This window comes from Chlorocebus sabaeus, chromosome 24, assembly GCF_047675955.1.
Source record: "Chlorocebus sabaeus isolate Y175 chromosome 24, mChlSab1.0.hap1, whole genome shotgun sequence".
In the NCBI taxonomy this organism is placed as follows: Eukaryota; Metazoa; Chordata; class Mammalia; order Primates; family Cercopithecidae; genus Chlorocebus; species Chlorocebus sabaeus.
Window position 1 is genome coordinate 26,537,051 of NC_132927.1, and position 17,368 is coordinate 26,554,418.

General features: G+C 47.2%; 1 long non-coding RNA gene and 1 pseudogene across 1 annotated transcript; one reads left to right on the forward strand and one right to left on the reverse strand.

Annotated features, from left to right (window-relative positions):
* Positions 1-1,275: 1,275 nt before the first annotated feature.
* On the reverse strand, positions 1,276-5,857 carry LOC103228949 (uncharacterized). The gene is made up of 3 exons (XR_012090956.1): positions 5,675-5,857; positions 5,292-5,406; positions 1,276-4,243 (listed from the first exon to the last, which is right to left on the reverse strand). It is a non-coding gene; the product is annotated as an uncharacterized lncRNA (long non-coding RNA).
* Positions 5,858-15,830: 9,973 nt separating this feature from the next.
* On the forward strand, positions 15,831-16,812 carry LOC103229895 (PDZ and LIM domain protein 1 pseudogene; annotated as a pseudogene).
* The last annotated feature ends 556 nt before the right edge of the window (positions 16,813-17,368 follow it).

Here is a 17,368-nt window from a genome sequence, read left to right on the forward strand (position 1 = left end):
GTAACCCGCTTAACCTCTCTGTGCCTCAGTTTCCTCCTCTGTCACAATAACAAAAGGAATTAGAATATTAAAGCACTTAGAATAGTTCCTGGCAAATTAGCAAGCACTATTTACATAGTTGTTACTGGTGCAAATAACCTTTCTGAAAGAGAAACACCTGATGCTTGAAGGGATGCAGCGTTTCGAGGCCATGAGGCTGTTTGTGCTTTTTTTTTTTTTTCACTTTCCATCAGCTACAGAAAAATAGAGGAGGCCAGCTGCTCCCCATGTCTTCATGTCCCGATGTGAGGCTGCAAGGAAATCGCCTGAGACCAGCGGCTGTCACCAAACTCCTCCATTCTTTGGTACTTGAAGGACCTTGCCTGAGTTTGCTAGGGCTACCCCCACAAGGTATCACAAACTAGGTGACATAACCAACAGAAATTTGTCTTCTCAGAGTTCTAGAGGCTAGAAGTGTAAGACCAAGGTGTCAGCGGGGCTGGCTTCCCTGAGGGCTGAGAGGCAGAATCTGTTGGATGCCTCTCCCATGCTTCCGGTGGTTCGCTGGCAATCTCTGCTATTCCTCGGCTTGCTGAAGCTTCACCCTGACCTCTGCCTGCATCTCACACGCTGTTCTCACTGTGGATGTGTCTGTCCCCACCTTTCCCCTTTTCTTTTTTTCTTTCTTTTTTTTTGAGACAGAGTCTCACCTGTCACCCAGGCTGGAGTGCAGTGGCGATCTCGGCTCACTGCTACCTCTGCCTCCCCGGTTCTTCTGCCTCAGCCTGCCAAGTAGCTGGGACTACAGGCGTGCACCACCACGCCTAGATAATTTTTGTATTTTTAGTAGAGATGGGGTTTCACCATATTGGCCAGGCTGGTCTCAAACTCCTGACCTTGTGATCCGCCCCCCTTGGCCTCCCAAAGTCATGGGATTACAGGTGTGAGCTGCCACCGCGCCCGGCCAAATTTCCCCTTTTATAAGGACAGGAGTTAGATTAGATTAGGGCTGACCTTAATGACCACGGTTTAGCTTGATTACCTCTGTAAAGACTATCTCCAAATAAGGCCATAGTCTGAGGTACTGGGGTTTAAGCCTTCAAGTTTTTTTGAGGCAGGGGCGGGGGGGACAGAATTCTATGCAACCCCAGCCTCACCCTACCCAAAGCCAGCATGCTGAGGCCTGCAATCACCCCAGACAGCCCCAAAGGTTTGTAACTAAACATGCTGACCTTCACCCCTTGACTCTTGATGTCTTGGATTTTGTTAGCCGGAGACTGGGGAAACAGATCCATTAAATTCTGCATAGATTGAAAACCCCAAGGCAGGGCAGTTCAATTAAAGCACCTCCAATCATTCTTGTGGTTTCTCTAAAAGGGTGCGCTTTTTCCAGCTCTGCCTGAGTATTCTAACTCTTCACACTTTCTTGGGAAGGATGAGAAGGGGCAGGAAAGACCAGTTGCTTTGCTGGACTTTGTGTGATTCCGTGCTGCAGGACCTTTGCCAGGGCAGCCACTGAGGGAAGGTAGCCGAGGCTTGGAGAACTTTCGGGCTGTGAGTCTCATTCATTCCTGGATGCAAAAGCACAGAGGGCAGGCCTAGCTGTGGTGTGGGAGTCAGGAAAGAGAGGAGGTGCAGGGCCGAGGGATGATAAGGGGATCAAGGAAGTGAAGAAGAAGGCTGGGAAAATAGATATTGTAATAACAGACTTTTCTATGAAATAGGTAATTTATGTGTAGTGCAGAACAATGATCTTTTCATTAAGCTAAAAAGAAGCCATGTATAGTAGTTAGGATTATATTTGGTTGTGTATGACAGAAAATGTCAAAATAATAGACGCTTTTTAAAAAATTGACCTTTATTTCTCCCTTTTACAAAAGAAGTCGGGAAATAGGCAATCCAGGGCTTGTTCACAGCCCATTGCCATCAGAGGAGGCTCCATGTAATACGCTGACTCTCCAACCTTAGCATGTCTCTTCATGGTCCCTAATGGCTTTTCAGCCTCCAGCCAGTAGCAGAAAAGAGCCTTCTCAGAGGCCCCGCACATTACCTCTGCTGACATCTCATTGGCCAGAACATAGTAAGGTGGCCACATAATTTTTTCTCTGGGTAGCTATGTACCCAGCAAAAACTGGGGACTTGTTACTAAGAAAAGACAAACGCTGGAGATCCACAGTGGTCTCCACTACACTGTATATGAAGGCAAGACAGTTAATTTCTACCTACATTCCCAAATGTATCCTCAGGAAGACAATGTTTCTGCAGCATAAATTCTTTGTGCATTGGAGGATCTTCCCTTTCAACCTTCGATTGTACTGCATGCAAACCACCCCTCAGGTTCTCAGCTTCAACCTCACTTTCTCGAGGAACCCTCCTCAGGCCCCTCAGTCTGCATTAAGCTTCCCTATTTTATGTTCCCATTGCACCTTATGCTTCTGCTTCAAAGCCTCTGCACCCCTGTCATTATTGACTCATCTGGAATTATATGTGTAAGCGCTGTCTTGCCTGTAATCTAAACTGTAATCTCCCTGAGGGCAGACTCTGCTTCACCCTCCGCTGTCTTCCAATGTGTGCCACCTAGTAGGCCCTCAATAAATATTTGTTAAGTGATTGAGTGATTAGAATATTAGAGAGACCCCAGATTCAAGGCACTCAAAAAAAAAAGATCTCATTTCCACCGATATCTTTTTTTTTTTTTTGAGACAGAGTTTTGCTCTTGTTGCCCAGGCTGGAGTGCAGTGGTGGGACCTCAGCTCACTGCAACCTCCACCTTCCGGTTTCAAGTGATTCTCCTGCCTCAGCCTCCTGAGTAGCTGGGATTACAGGCATCCACCACCACGCCCAGCTAATTTTTGTATTTTTAGTAGAGACAGGGTTTCACCATGTTGGCCAGGCTGGTCTCAAACTCCTGACCTCGTGATCTGCCCATTTCAGCCTCCCAAAGTGCTGAGATTACAGGTGTGAGCCACTGCACCCGGCTGACCTTTTCTTTCTTTAACTAGACTTCCCCAGCTGAGACCAGGACAAAACCAGATTCCCCTGCCGCTGTGCACTTGCCAGGACTGGAGCAGCCCAAAAGCCCATGGGAGGGCTGTGGACTGGGGCTGTCAGACCAGGCTCTCCGAGGAGGACTCCCACACCCACAGCCAACTCCATTTTACAAAACCAGCTCCAGCCAGAAGTATGCCTGGGGGGCAGGAGAACAGAAACTGCAGCAGTGTGGGTGGATTTTAAATCTGCGAATGCAACTGACTGCCCAATGTTTGGGAGATAAAATAGGTCACCATCCTCCCCTCGGTTCGGCGTCACTCGGCGTCACTCCCAGGCCCTAAAGGGAAAGGAAGAGTTTTGTGATCTTTGCTGTCACAGGCTATGGACAAATTTGGTTACACTCAGCTTTACAAGAGCTGCCCGCCCACCTGACTCCTGTTCACAAGACCCCTAAAAATTAGAAAAAGGTCAGTCCAGGCTATTCAGTCTTTGGTTGTTTGATGGGGAATCTTCCTGAGGCCAGTTTTTAGAGTCCATTTTGACACCAGCCAAAACAAAAGGCAGGACCCAGAGTCTAGACAGCTCCCAATCCCACCATTTTCAACTTGGCCCATTAGGCTGGAGCCTTCTGTTCTCTGGCAATGAATCATAGGCTTTTAAAGTAGAGAGTGAGAAAGAGCAAGCCCTGGAGAGAGAGCCCTGTGAGGCCTTGGGGTAAGGGCTTCCAGGACGGTTCATGAGAAGCTGTGCATGTCTCCCTCCACCTTCCCCAGATGAGACACCAAGATTGAGAAGTGAAGAGTCATCTCCAATTTGGCAGACATCCTGACCCTCCACACTCACCATTCTGATACTTAGTCATTACCATCCTGGTATATTTAACCACTTCTCCTTCTGACTGAGAAGCTGAAAGTGATATTCAGCCTGGGTGTGATGTGGGGATTTTCTGGGACAAGGCGGAGATGATGAGGTGCTGGAGTTGCATGAGCTGGTCATTACAGTCAAGACTTGTGAACCAGTTGTGAAACCGTTGGTAACCTGAAATCTGCCATGGTGGGAGTATTTACACTACAGAAATTGGCCAATGCTGCAAATCAGGATTTCTTTCTTTTTTCAGTGAGACACTTGACCAGCACACACTGCATTACTCATGCAGGAGGAGCTCTGGGAGGGCTGGAGAAAACCATAGGTGAGCAGAGTTAAGGATGTTTGGTGCCTCCCCTGATGGCTTCATCATGTCATCTTTCTCGGCTCTTCACAGTCAGCATTTTCTCTGTGGAAACACCAAGAGATTCTACTTCTGCTCCATCAGCAAACAAGGAAGTCATTGATTTTCATGGCCCCTGTGCTAGAGGACTTCAAGAGTCCAACCTCTTAGAGCAGCAGGCCCATTTTCTGGTGGAGAAGAGAGAAGGCAAAGCCAGGGAAGGGCATTTAATAGTGACAACTCAGTGAAAAGGCAGATAGAGGCAGCCCGATGATCAAAAGTGTCTTCCTTCAAAGCCCCTGATTGAAAACAGCAATCCATGCTTGCCAATGAAGGCCACAGGTGATGTTTCTTATGTGAATGCATAAGAAAATATGACCCTCTGCTTTAGGTCATATTTTCAGAGGTCATACAAGGTTGAAAGGAAGCAAATCATTTTCATGAGAAGGATAATAAATGAGACCGGGATTGGTATTGAGAAAAGTATTTAGACATTTCTGAGCTGACCAACCTGGAGAAGAAAGTGCTTCTAGACACACAGATTTCCAGGACTTTTCCTGAGAGGGTTAGATTCTGGAGGTCTGCAGAGGGGGCCAAGAACCCGTGTTTTTACCAGCCCCTTCCTCACCCCATGATTCCGCTGATGGCAGCCTGCGGACCGCACTTTGAGGAACTGGTCTAGTGAGGGTCCTCAGAGGGCGTTTTGCAGTGGGTGGAACTGGCCTCTGAGTGGGATCCTCCTTCAGTACCTAGGCCCTGCCCTGCCATGGCTACGGGTCTTCAGGACTCATCCTTGGGGATAGTTGCTGGGTGTTATGGGAACAGCATAAAAACACAAAACAAAAAATTCCATTTCTCACCACCAGTGGTGAGAAATGGGGGTGGAGCCTGGAACTGTGGTCATAGGGCTCCAAGAGGAGCAGCCGGGATGCCATTGCACAACCAGCCACCTCTAAGAGAAGCAGGACCAGGCCCAGGACTGAGCCTCCACAAGCCCTGCCACCAGCCACCCTTCCTCCCTGGGAGAGCCAGAAAGGGAAGCATAGTGAAGCCCTGCATGGTGGTCTCCATCAACAGGGAGGCCCCTCCCCTCCCTCTGCTGCAGCCATCTTACCTGCAGCCAGAATGTGCCAGGGCCAAGCTGAGGACAGGGCGGCCTCTCCAGAATCCCTGCCCTTAGAGGACCTGCCAGAGACTGGTTTTTCTTGTTGGAGGCACCTCTTCACAGTCTGCATGTATAAGGCCTGATGAAACTCATCCCAAGAACCCAAGCCCACTTGCAAAGATGGGATAGAGAAGGGGCATGGCATTCTACAGATGGGCTCACTCTGGAGAGGAGCTACTGACCCAGCAGCAGTTCCCCCTCCCTCACCCCTGTTCACCACCCCCAGGAAGACATCCGACTCCCCATCAAATGGTCCCTGCCAAGGGCATCGTGGTAACGCGGGGAAAGAGAGGATGCCAAGTTGCCCCTCTGCCCATTGGACCCCTTCTCACCTAAGGAGAATTCCATGGCAGCCCCTCCTGGGCTGTGCTTGTTATGTCTCTAAGCCACTTCCTGTTTCCTTTTCTAGGTCATAAGCCAGGCTTATAGTTGGTGTGAGTCACTTACCTAGGAAGCCCAGAGCACACGGCTGCCTCTCAGGGAGGGAGCAAAGGATACAGTTTAGAAGTGCGAGGCATTGGCCGGGCGCGGTGGCTCAAGCCTGTAATCCCAGCACTTTGGGAGGCCGAGACGGGTGGATCACGAGGTCAGGAGATCGAGACCATCCTGGCTAACACGGTGAAACCCCGTCTCTACTAAAAAATACAAAAAAACTAGCTGGGCGAGGTGGCGGGCGCCTGTAGTCCCAGCTACACGGGAGGCTGAGGCAGGAGAATGGCGTAAACCTGGGAGGCGGAGCTTGCAGTGAGCTGAGACCCGGCCACTGCACTCTAGCCCTGGCGACAGAGCAAGACTCTGTCTCAAAAAAAAAAAAAAAAAAAAAAAAAAAAAAAAAAAAAAAGAAGTGCGAGGCATCGGTTTGCTCCTAAAACACACAGATTGTCCTAGGCTTTTAGCAGTGCTGTGTGCCATGGCCCCCAAGCAATGCAAGCCTTAGAGATCCGTGATTTGCCCGGTTTGCGTTCCTCTGCTGATGCCAGGCTTTCAGTTCCCAGGAGGCACTGGACAAGCATAATTTTGCAAATAAAACATTGCTTTGCCAAGGGGCTAGGCCTATCAGACATTCATTAGGCAACAGCCAGCAGGACCTGTGGAAGTCATGGCAAAGAAGCCATTCAAAAGCATTGTCTTCTAGTAACTAAATTTCAAAACCAGGAGGAAACCACAGCTCAGACATCGGCCGATGTTCAGCAACCTGGATTCACAGGGAAATGGACAAGAATAGACTTTGCACAAGTCTATTGCTTTCCCTTCATGACATCTAGGCAGTTTACTCCTCCTGACTTCCACTACTCACTGCGCGAGGATTATTCTGTGGTCACCAGAGTACTAAGGACGAGGCGCTGGGTGATTTGGTCGAAGTCAATGTGCCAAGTCAGCATCAAGCAGCTATTTTTGCCTTCCCATTCCATTCCCTGAATTTTTGTTCTGTGAAAGTGTCTTGTAAGCTAGAATACACCTGAGGTGGCAGAGGAAAAGCAGAGCTCTAATCTCTTCCCTAGGCCTCTAAGTGAGTTTTGCATTCAGGGATGATACTGGGGCAAGGGGTTTGGAAGGTCCTGATGTTGCTGACACCCACATAAAACACTTTCTGCAGCAGAGAAGGGAAGGGGAGAGGAAAGAACAGGCAGAGAAAGACCCAGAAACTCAGATCAGCCTAGGATGAGAGTAGCTGTCCTCAAAACAGTCAGAAATCCAGAGTCCTGACTCTCCAGCAGGTATGGTCTGGATCCTAGTGAGATTATCTTCAAAGACAAAACAAACTCCAGTCATGCAGAGAAGCTGCATTGTTCCGTGCAGATCTATAAAAACAACGGAAAGAGTGTCATCCCCTTAATTAATGAGGAAGTAGGGAAATAGGAATCCTTGTACCCTGCTGGTGGGAATATAAACTGGAAAAACTGAGGTGGGGAATCAACTGAGGCCAGAAGTTCGAGACCAGCTTGGCTAATATGGTGAAACCCCGTCTCTACTAAAAATACAAAAATTAGCTGAGTGTGGTGGCGTGCACCTGTAATCCCAGCTACTCGGGAGGCTTAGACTAGAGAATCACTTGAACCCGGGAGGCAGAGATTGCAGTGAGCCGAGATTATACCACTGCACTCCACTCTGGGCAACAGAATGAGACTCTGTCTCTAAATAAATACATACATACATACATACATACATACATCCATATATACATACATAACTGGAAAAACATTGCTGATTGGTAAGTTGGTTGTGTTTGAGGCAGAGACAATGCTTGTTCTGGGTCCCTTACACTCTTGTTTTCCTCCTGGACACTCAGGAAGACTATACTTCCCAGCCTTCCTTGCAGTTAGGAGCAGTCATGTGACTGAGTTCTGGACAATTGGAAGGTGGGCAGAGGAAGTGATGTGAGTCACCACCAGGCCTGACCCTGAAACTACCTGTGCAATTCTCCATGCTCTCTCTCTCTCCCTTTACCTATCAAGTGAAATCAGAGCATCCAGTGGAGAAGTCCAAGGCCGGGGCAAATGGAGACCCATCAGGTGGGCAAACCCTGGTTCCAGACGACCATGCAGAGTGCCTTCTACTCCCAACCAATGACTTGTGTTAAACTGTCACATAAAAGAGAAATACATCTTTATTGTGTTAAGCCACTGAGATTTTGGCTATGTCTGTTACAACATTTAGCCTGTCTGACCGATACACTATCCCAATCCTTTAAAAGGTCATAAGCTTTGACCTAGCAATTAAATTCTTTGGAACATATACTAAGGAAATAATTAAGAATAATCACCGAAAATTATAAACAGACTGGACGTGGTAGCTCACACCTGTAATCCCAGTACTTTGGGAGGCAGAGATAAGAGGATTGCTTGAGGCCAGGAGTTTGAGAACAGCCTGGTCAACATAGCAAGACCCAATCTCTAATAAAATTAAGAAAAAATTATAAACAACATTAATCTCCAATAATAGGCAATTCATTAAATAAATAATAATACAACTCTGCAAAGGAATATTTAGGCACTTAATATCATTTAAGTGTATTTATTGACATGAAACAATTTCACGATTTAGTATTACATGAAACAGAGTAACAAAGCAACACGGATGGTATGATCCCATAACTATTTATATATGTATACGCATGCAAAGAAGAAAATTCGGAAATATACCAAAAAACAGTGATTATTTCTGGTAGTAGGAGTAAAGATGGCTTTTAAAAATTATCTCTTTCTTGCAGTTTTATGCTTTTTCTACAATTAGCATATCTTTTTTTCAGTTAAAAAAATTTTTTGGCCGGGCGTGGTGGCTCACACCTGTAATCCCAGCACTTTGGGAGGCCAAGGCGGGTGGATCACAAGGTAAGGAGTTCGAGACCAGTCTGGCCAATATGGTGAAACCCCGTCTCTACTAAAAATACAAAAAAAATTAGCCGGGTGTGGTGGCACACGCCTGTAGTCCCAGCTACTCAGGAGGCTGAGTCAGAAGAATCACTTGAACCCGAGAGGTGGAGGTTGCAGTGAGCTGAGATCGCACCATTGTACTCCAGCCTGGGCGACAGAGCGAGACTCCGTCTCAAAAAAAAAAATTTTTTTTTTAAGTAGCCTTTTGGAAATGGATGGGTCTCCTTTGAACTTTAGGGCTGGCCTTACTCTCTCTAAGTATTAAGTGTAATGGGTGCAAAGAAAACACAGGTCCCTTCCACTCTTCTGGGCTAAAATGCCACCATTCATAAGGTTAAATACCTATTTTATTTTCACCACTGAGAGCAACTCTCAAGCCCTTCATTCACTTAGCTTCAGGGCTCAGTTCTACTGACATAGTGCGCTGGCTTTAAGGAAAGATGTACCTTTTTATCACAAGGTTTTTCAGGATTTTCTCAGAGTTGCTGGGCCTCAGAACTCTCTTCTTTTGAGTCCTAATTTGGATAATTCGGGAAACTGCAGCCACAGTTCCTCTCTCCCTGGAGACTGGCTGAGTGAGGCAGACCACGCCTGAAATGCAGAAAGCAGGGCAGGAAATCACACTCTAACCACAGGTCTTTATTCAGAAACCCAGCAGCCTCACTACCAAATAAACTCAGGAGCCCTAAAGCTCAGTGCCCTGACCTATAAGATCAAAGAATCTCATGTGAGCTCTCCAAGTGGACTTTTAATAAAAAGTCGTGCTGCCAGTTTCTGTTTTGACCTTCCAACCACAGGATCATGCCAACATTCAGTAGTAACTCCATTTTTTTTTTTTTTCCTGCCACATCGACTCCTTGCTCTTTTCAACACATCCTCACACAGAGGGAACAAGCCACTGAGGTTTCCTGTTGAGGAAGGTTCTTTGGTGTTCTGGGAGGAAACCATATATTCACAGAAACCGTGTATAAGTTTTCCGTGTAGTAGGACAGAACTACCTTAATTTAACTGGATGTCTTTTCGACAAACCATGTACCCCTAAAATGAAGAAAGGGAAGGAAGGTGTTTCTTTTCATCCCGGTCCTTATTCTGCTGCATTGTTCCTGTGTACATTTCTCTTACTCCACGGAGTAGGAGCTTCTTGAGGACCATGACTGTCGTTTATTTCTCCCTCCCTGCTCCTGGCACTAGCAGGACCTCCCCTCCTCCCTCTTAACGAAGTTTTCAGTGAGTGAGTGAACGAATGAACTTTCCCCTGTTTCCTGATGGGTTTCAGCCAGCACAGACTACCTACTTTTGTTCGGATGTGTCCTGTGTGTCTTTGTCTCTACGGGCACTGTGTTTGGTGGGTTTCTTGAAACCTTCCCATGCACACAGTAGTATAGTGGCAAGATCAGCTACATACATTGCAGAACCCACTGAAAAATGAAAATGTAGGACCCTTGTTCAAAAATTATTTACAATGTCAAATTATCCAAAATTAATACAATTAATTCTTAAACGTTACATTAGATAGGAAATGATTAAGAATTTCAAAGCTTTGCAGAGTAGAGCAGTGCAGGCAAGCCTGGTTCTCGTCCACCACATGGCTCAGCTGCCTGCTCCTCCCCTCTGCTCAGAGTCAAGGTCCCGAGGCCAGCAGGGTGTTTACTGATGAGGGCCTACCCATACCCTGCCCTGCATCTTGTCACCAGAGTTTCATTTGGAATCCTGAGCAAAGGTCTCTGATTGCTGATTCTCCTGCCAACAGAAAACACTCTCCCTCTTCTGAATGTGTTGGCAGGAAAACCAGATTTTTATCTCTCCAGGTCAGCCAAAATCTTGAGGCCAGTTAACTTCCCCAGTGATCTCATTGGAATCATCCTTCACTTCTGCCCCCAGTGAAACTGAATCTGCACTCTGCTCGACTCTCAGCCCCAGTGAGGTGCCACGCCCACACCTCACTTGTCTTCCGCTGAGGTCTTTCCTGACAACCCGTTTCTCTGGGTTGCCCTCTCTTGCCCTTGAGACCCCTGTTCAGTTGTGAACAGTCTCTCCATTCTATGGCTGCAGACTCTTCACTGAAATCTGTTTGCCTCCATCAAAACTAGATCTTTCCAAGGAAACCACCTGCCCCTGTGTGGCTCTCACAGTTCCCAAGCGGAATCTTCCAGTGCCTCTCCCCACTGCTAGACCAGCCATCGCCCCGGAAAAGCTGAATTTTCGTGTGTGAATCAGCCAGTATCCTGGCCTCAAATTTGTTCACCTCCTTAACTTTGGTGACCATCCATTGTCTCCTCTCCACCTCAGCCATCTCTAGATCCTGTACATTCTCAAAACTCAGAACTGAAATGGTAAACTTCCATAGCCCTAAACTTATTGAAAACACACAAACTCCAATATCCCACATTCTCATTTCAATTCCTTGGTTTCCAGCATTCATACTGTCAAACATCAGCATTTTTTGCTCCTCCACATGGCCTGTCTCCATGTGGAGAGCTTGGGCTTCCTTACAGCATGGTGGTCTCAAGGTAGTCAGACTTGCTACATGGTAGCTGGTCTCCAAGAGTAAAAGCAGATGTTGACAAGCCTTTTGAAAGTTAGGCCCAGAACTGGCATAGCATCCTCTCTGCCTTGTTCCGTCAGTCAAAGCAAGTGATAAGAAATCATGAGGCAAGTCCAGATTCAATGGAAGGAGAAATAAACTTGACCTCTTGAACAGTGGAGCAGCATGTGTATACAATGGGAGAAAGATTTGATGGTGGCCATTTTTGGACACTGTCTACTACAGAGGAGAGAGAAAATAAATATATAAAACAAACAGGAAAATACCAGATAGTAATAAGAGCTGTTCAGAGAATCGAAATAGGGTGTTTTGATGGTGAATGACTGAGGAGCTCCTGGAGATTGAGGGGGTTGTCGGGGAAAGTCTCTATGAGGAAGTGATGTTTAAATTACAACTTGTGGTCAGGCGTGGTGGCTCACGCCTGTAATCCCATCACTTTGGAAGGCCACAGTGGGTGGATCATCTGAGGTCAGGAGTTCGAGACCAGCCTGGCCAACATGGTGAAACCCCATCTCTATTAAAAATACAAAAATTAGCTGGACACAGTGCTAGGCACCTGTAATCCCAGCTACTCAGGAGGCTGAGGTGGGAGAATTGCTTGAATCCTGGAAGCAGAGGTTGCAGTGAGCCAAGATCACACCATTGCGCTCCAGCCTGGGTGACAAGAATGAAACTCTGTCTCAAAAAATAAAAATAAAAATAAATTAAAACTTGAAAAGCAAGAATTTCCAGCTGTGTGAAGGTCCAGGCAGGAGGCAGAGCCAGCAGAAATGCTCTAACATGGGACTGAGCCAGGCATGTTTAAGGAATAGAAAGACCACACATTAGGAGTATAGACAAGGACAGGGAGCATGGGCTAGAAAACAGGTCAGACAAGTGGGAAGGGCCAGATCAAGTGAATCAGGGGAAGGAAGCTGGACTTTATTCCCAGAACCATTCATGGAAACTGATTGAAAGGTTTGCAGCAGAGAGGGGATATAATATGACTTACATAGTGAAAAGTCACTCCAGCTGCCTTGCAGAGAACAGGAAGTGTAAGTGTGGAAGCAGCAGGACCAGTCAGGAGGCTACTGTGAGACCCCAGGGGAGATGGTGGCTTGTTCTGGCTGCTGGCTGTGGGGAGGAGACAAAATAGAGATAAGTTTGGTGGCTGGACCACCTGTACTGTCTTGGTTCAATTCCTCTTCATGCCCAAGTGATCACTGCAGAAACCTGGTTGATCCTCACCCACACCTAGCTGTCAGTTAGTGTCCCTTCTTAGAGTTTTGTGGGGGTTTTCTGTTTTGTTTTGTTTTGTTTTTTGTTTTGTTTTGTTGAGACAGGGTCTCATTCTGTTGTCCAGGCTGGAGTGCAGTGGTGCAATCATAGCTTAGTATAAACTCGAACTCCTAGACTTCAAGCAATCCTCTTACCTGGCCTTCGGAGTAGTTGGGACTACAAGCAATACTACCATGCCCAGCTAATTAAAAAAAAAAAAAAGAAAGAAAAGAAAAGAAAAGAAAAAAAAGAGAATAACTTTTGTAGAGATGGAGTCTCACTATGTTGCCTAGGCTGGTCTCGAACTCCTGGGCTCAAGTGATCCTCCCACCTTGGCCTCTCAAAGTGCTGGGATTACAGGTGTGAGGCATGGTGCCTGGACCTCCTTAGAGTTTTAAAGATTACTTTAAATTCCATATCGTTGCACACAATGAGACCCTTCATGGTAGGCTCTGCTCCTTCCCGCTTAGACTGGTTTCCCATCTCTGTCCCACATAGGCCTTTGCTCCAGCCAGATCTAAGTCTTCACTGTTCCCTGACCATGTCCTGGTTCATGACCCTGTGCCTGGCATGTGCTGTCTCCTCTGCCTAAAATATTTCTTCTCCCTCACCTCCATTACTTTGTCTACCCAACTTCTGTTCCTCCCTCAAAATCTAACAGGTGTCACCTCTTCCACTAAGCCTTCCCTGAAACCCCAGTTTTATTTAGATTTCTATGCACTGGACACATAACAGCATGAATGTCCAACTCCTTGTCTGTCTCTTCCAATTGGTTGGGGTTTCTTAAGGGCAGAGACCATCCCTAGAACCCGGCACAGGGCTCCATAAGCTGATGCTATCATGTTCAGCACAATTTACCCTTGGAGTGTGAAAATGTGTCTTACAAGGTCAAAGCACAGCAGAAAGATTTGATAGATCCCCATAACAAGGTCCTCCATTCTCCCCGGCTGATTCTGGGAGGCTGGACTCATTACTTAAGAAGCCTGCAAGTCTTCAATAGGAGAACTGACACAAGATCTGGACATGCTCCAGGAAAGGTCTGGTCCCCGCACGCAATGATCAGCATCACCACTAGTAATGATATTGGTTCTTGGCAGAATTAGTACTCAGACCACCGTTCTCCCCTTGCTCCCACCCATAGTCTCTGGGAAGATCTGAAAAGCCTACTGCAGCCAACATAAAGTTCACCATAGTGCTTAAAGGTAAATCCACTACAAGTGACTGACTCTAAAATCTATATCCAAACCTGGTCCTCGTTTCTGAACTTCAGACTCTCATATTCAATTGCCTGATGGACTTCTGTACCTAGATATCCTCCAAACTTGGCAAAATTGAACTCATTGTTTCTCTTGCCCCCATATACTCATGAGTGGCAGCCCACTGGGAATGACTGATGGATGTCACTTGAGTTCATCCTCTCCATTGCCATTGCCAGGATCCTGTTGCAAGCCCTCAGCTTCTCTGGCCTGCATAACCACCTTAGCCCTTCCCCAGCCTCCCTGTTCCCAGCCTCATCTTCCTCAGGTACCCAGAGCATCTCTCTTCAAAATGCAAATCTAATCTTGTCCTTGCTCTCTCAGAAAACCTTTAATTGCCCAAAGCAGGTTATCAAACTTTAGTTTGCATCTGAATTGCCTTGAAAGCCTCTTAAAAATGCAGATTCCTGAGCCATCTCCAGACCTCCAAAAATCCAAAGTTCTGTGGGTGGAGTGATGCCCATTCTCAACCAGTGCCCAAGGGCTTCTGATAGAGCTGGGCTCCACCTTGAGAAACACTGTCATGCACAGGCGACTCCAGACTCCATCATTCACTCCACCAGGCCCTTCTCAGGCCAGGGACCCCCCCAAGCGAGGTCTGTCTCATCCACTCCCTCCTCACACACCCTGCTCTTCATGGTACTGCTTACCTTCCCCCTTTGCTCTATTTTGCCTGGTGCCAAGAATGTCTTCTTCGAAAGACCGAGCCCCCTTTTCATTCCGGTAACTCAATAATCCTTTGGAATGTTGCTACTCAAAGCATCAGCATCACCTAGGATCTTGTCAGAAATTCAGAATTGCAGGCCCCACCCCAGCCCTACTGAATCAGAGCCTTGGTAATTCCTATGCACATAAGAGAAGAAGAATCACAGCCTTATAACTTGGCTCAATAGTCGCCTCTTCCAAGAAGCCTTCCTAGACTGACACTGACTCATCAAATACCCATTCCTCCAAACTGACACTGGGCATCAAAATCACAGTGCTTGTTGTGGGGAAAAGAAAGAGATCAGACTGTTACTGTGTCTATATAGAAAGAAGTAAACATAAGAGACTCCATTTTGTTCTGTATTTGAGATGCTGTTAATCTGTGACCCTAACCCCCAACCTTGTCCTTGCAAGAGACATGTGCTGTGGTGACTCGAGGTTTAAAGGATTTTGGGCTGTGCAGGGTGTGCTTTGTTAAACAAGTGCCTGAAGGCAGTATGCTTGTGAAAAGTCATCACCATTCTCTTAATCTCAAGTACCCATGGACACGTACACTGCCAAAGATCGCAGGGACCTCTGCCTCGGAAAGCTAGGTATTGTCCAAGGTTTCTCCCCATGTGATAGTCTGAAATATGGCCTCGTGGGAAGGGAAAAACCTGATCGTCCCCCAGCCTGACACCCGTGAAGGGTCTGTGCTCAGGAGGACTAGTACAAGAGGAAAGAAGGCCTCTTGGCAGTTGAGATAGAGAAAAGCATCTGTCTCCTGCCCGTCCCTGGGCAATGGAGCATCTCGGTGTAAAACCCGATTGTATGTTCTGTTTACTGAGAAAGGAGAAAACCGCCTTAGGGCGAAAGGTGGGACTTGCTAGTGCAACGCTGCTCTTTATGCACTAAAAAGGTTTATGAAGATGTTTACATACGCATATCAAAGCACAGCACTTTTCCTTAAACTTATGTCACAGAGATCTTCATTCACATGTCTTACTGCTGACCTTCTCCCTATGATGATCCTATTATCCTGCTACTTCCCTTTTTCTAAGATGGTAAAGATAATGATCAATAAATACTGAGGGAACTCAGATACCGGGTGCCAGCGTGGGTCCTCTGTATGCTGAGCACCGGTCCCCTGGGCCCACTTTTTCTTTCTCTATGTTTTGTCTCTGTGTCTCATTTCTTTTCTCAAGTCTCTTGTTCCACCTAACGAGAAACGCCCACAGGTGTGGAGGGGCAGGCACCCCTTCAGCTTGTAACATTTAAAAGTTAGGAATCTCGAGCTGCCGGGGGAGCCCTGCACACCATGCCACGTCCTGCCTGTCTGTCCCTGCGGGTCGTCGCCCACCACAGCCGCTCCATGGCCACCCAGCAGATCGTCCTCCAGGGCCCGGGCCGAGGGGCTTCTGCCTTGTGGGCGGCAAGGACTTCGAGCAGCCTCTCGCCATTTCCCGGGTCACTCCTGGAAGCAAGGCCGCTCTAGCTAATTTATGTATCAGAGATGTAATCACAACCATTGATGGGGAAAATTCTCGCAATATGATGCACTTGGAAGCTCAGAACAGAATCAAAGGCTGCACAGACAACATGACTTTCACTGTAGCCAGATCCAAACATAAAGTCTGATCTCCTCTGGTGACGGAGGAAGGGAAGTGTCATCCATACAAGATGAATTTAGCTTCTGAACCCCGGGAGGTACTGCACATACGAAGCGCCCACAACCGAAGTTCCATGCCCTTTACCACCTCGCCTGCCTGCAGCTCTGCCGCCAGGGTCATCACAAACCAGTACAGCAACCCAGCTGGCCTCTACTCTTCTGAAAATATCTCCAACTTCAACAACGCCCTGGAGTCAAAGACTGCTGCCAGCGGGGTGGAGGCGAACAGCAGACCCTTAGACCATGCTCAGCCTCCAAGCAGCCGTGTCATCGACACAGAAGCTAAAGTTTACAAGATGCATCAGGAGAAACAGGAGTTGAATGAGCTCCCAAAACAGTCCATGTTTTTCCTAGTTTTGCAGGAAATCCTGGAGTCTGAAGAAAAAGGGATCCCAACAAGCCCTCAGGATTCGGAAGTGTTAAAGCTCCCATCACTAAAGTGGCTGCGTTGATTGGAAATGCTCAGAAGTTGCCTATGTGTGACAAATGTGGCCCTGGAATTGTCGGTGTGAAGCTGCGGGACCATCACCGCCACCCTGAGTGTTACGTGTGCACTGACTGTGGCACCAGCCTGAAACAGAAGGGCCATTTCTTTGTGGAGGATCAAATCCACTGTGAGAAGCATGCCTGGGAGCGAGTCACACCACCCGAGGGCTACGAAGTGGTCACCCTGTTCCCCAAGTGACCCAGCAGATCCAACCGCTGTTCTCCAGCTGGCCACTGCTGCAGCCTTTTCTCTCAGTGTTCTGGGCCCTCTCCTCTCTTGAAAATTCTCTGCTTACTTTGGTTTTCCCCCTGCTCGTAAAACATTGAATCCCCGACCTTGGTTAATTGACTCACACCGGCTGTGTGATGCCCGCTTTTATAATGAAAGGAAGACTGTTCTGTTCAGTGTCCCCTTGCCAGCAACACCATGTCCTTTTCTCCCGTCTGTTCTTCTCTGCTGCATTTGGACATCAGCCAAATTTGAACCCAATCAAATATAATGTATCTGACGTTGATTTTGTTTTTACTCAATACATTTATAGACTCCAAAAATAAAAAATAAATAAAATAAAAGTTAGGAATCTCATAGTCCAGTCCCGGAGAACTGTCAGATTTAAAGAGTGGCCCAAAGAATAATTCTAATCCCATTATCCCCAAAGCCTGGGGAACATCCCCCCCGCCTTTTTTTTTTTTTTTTTTTTTTTGAGATGGAGTTTTGCTCTGTCACCCAGGATGAAGTGCAGTGGCATGATCTC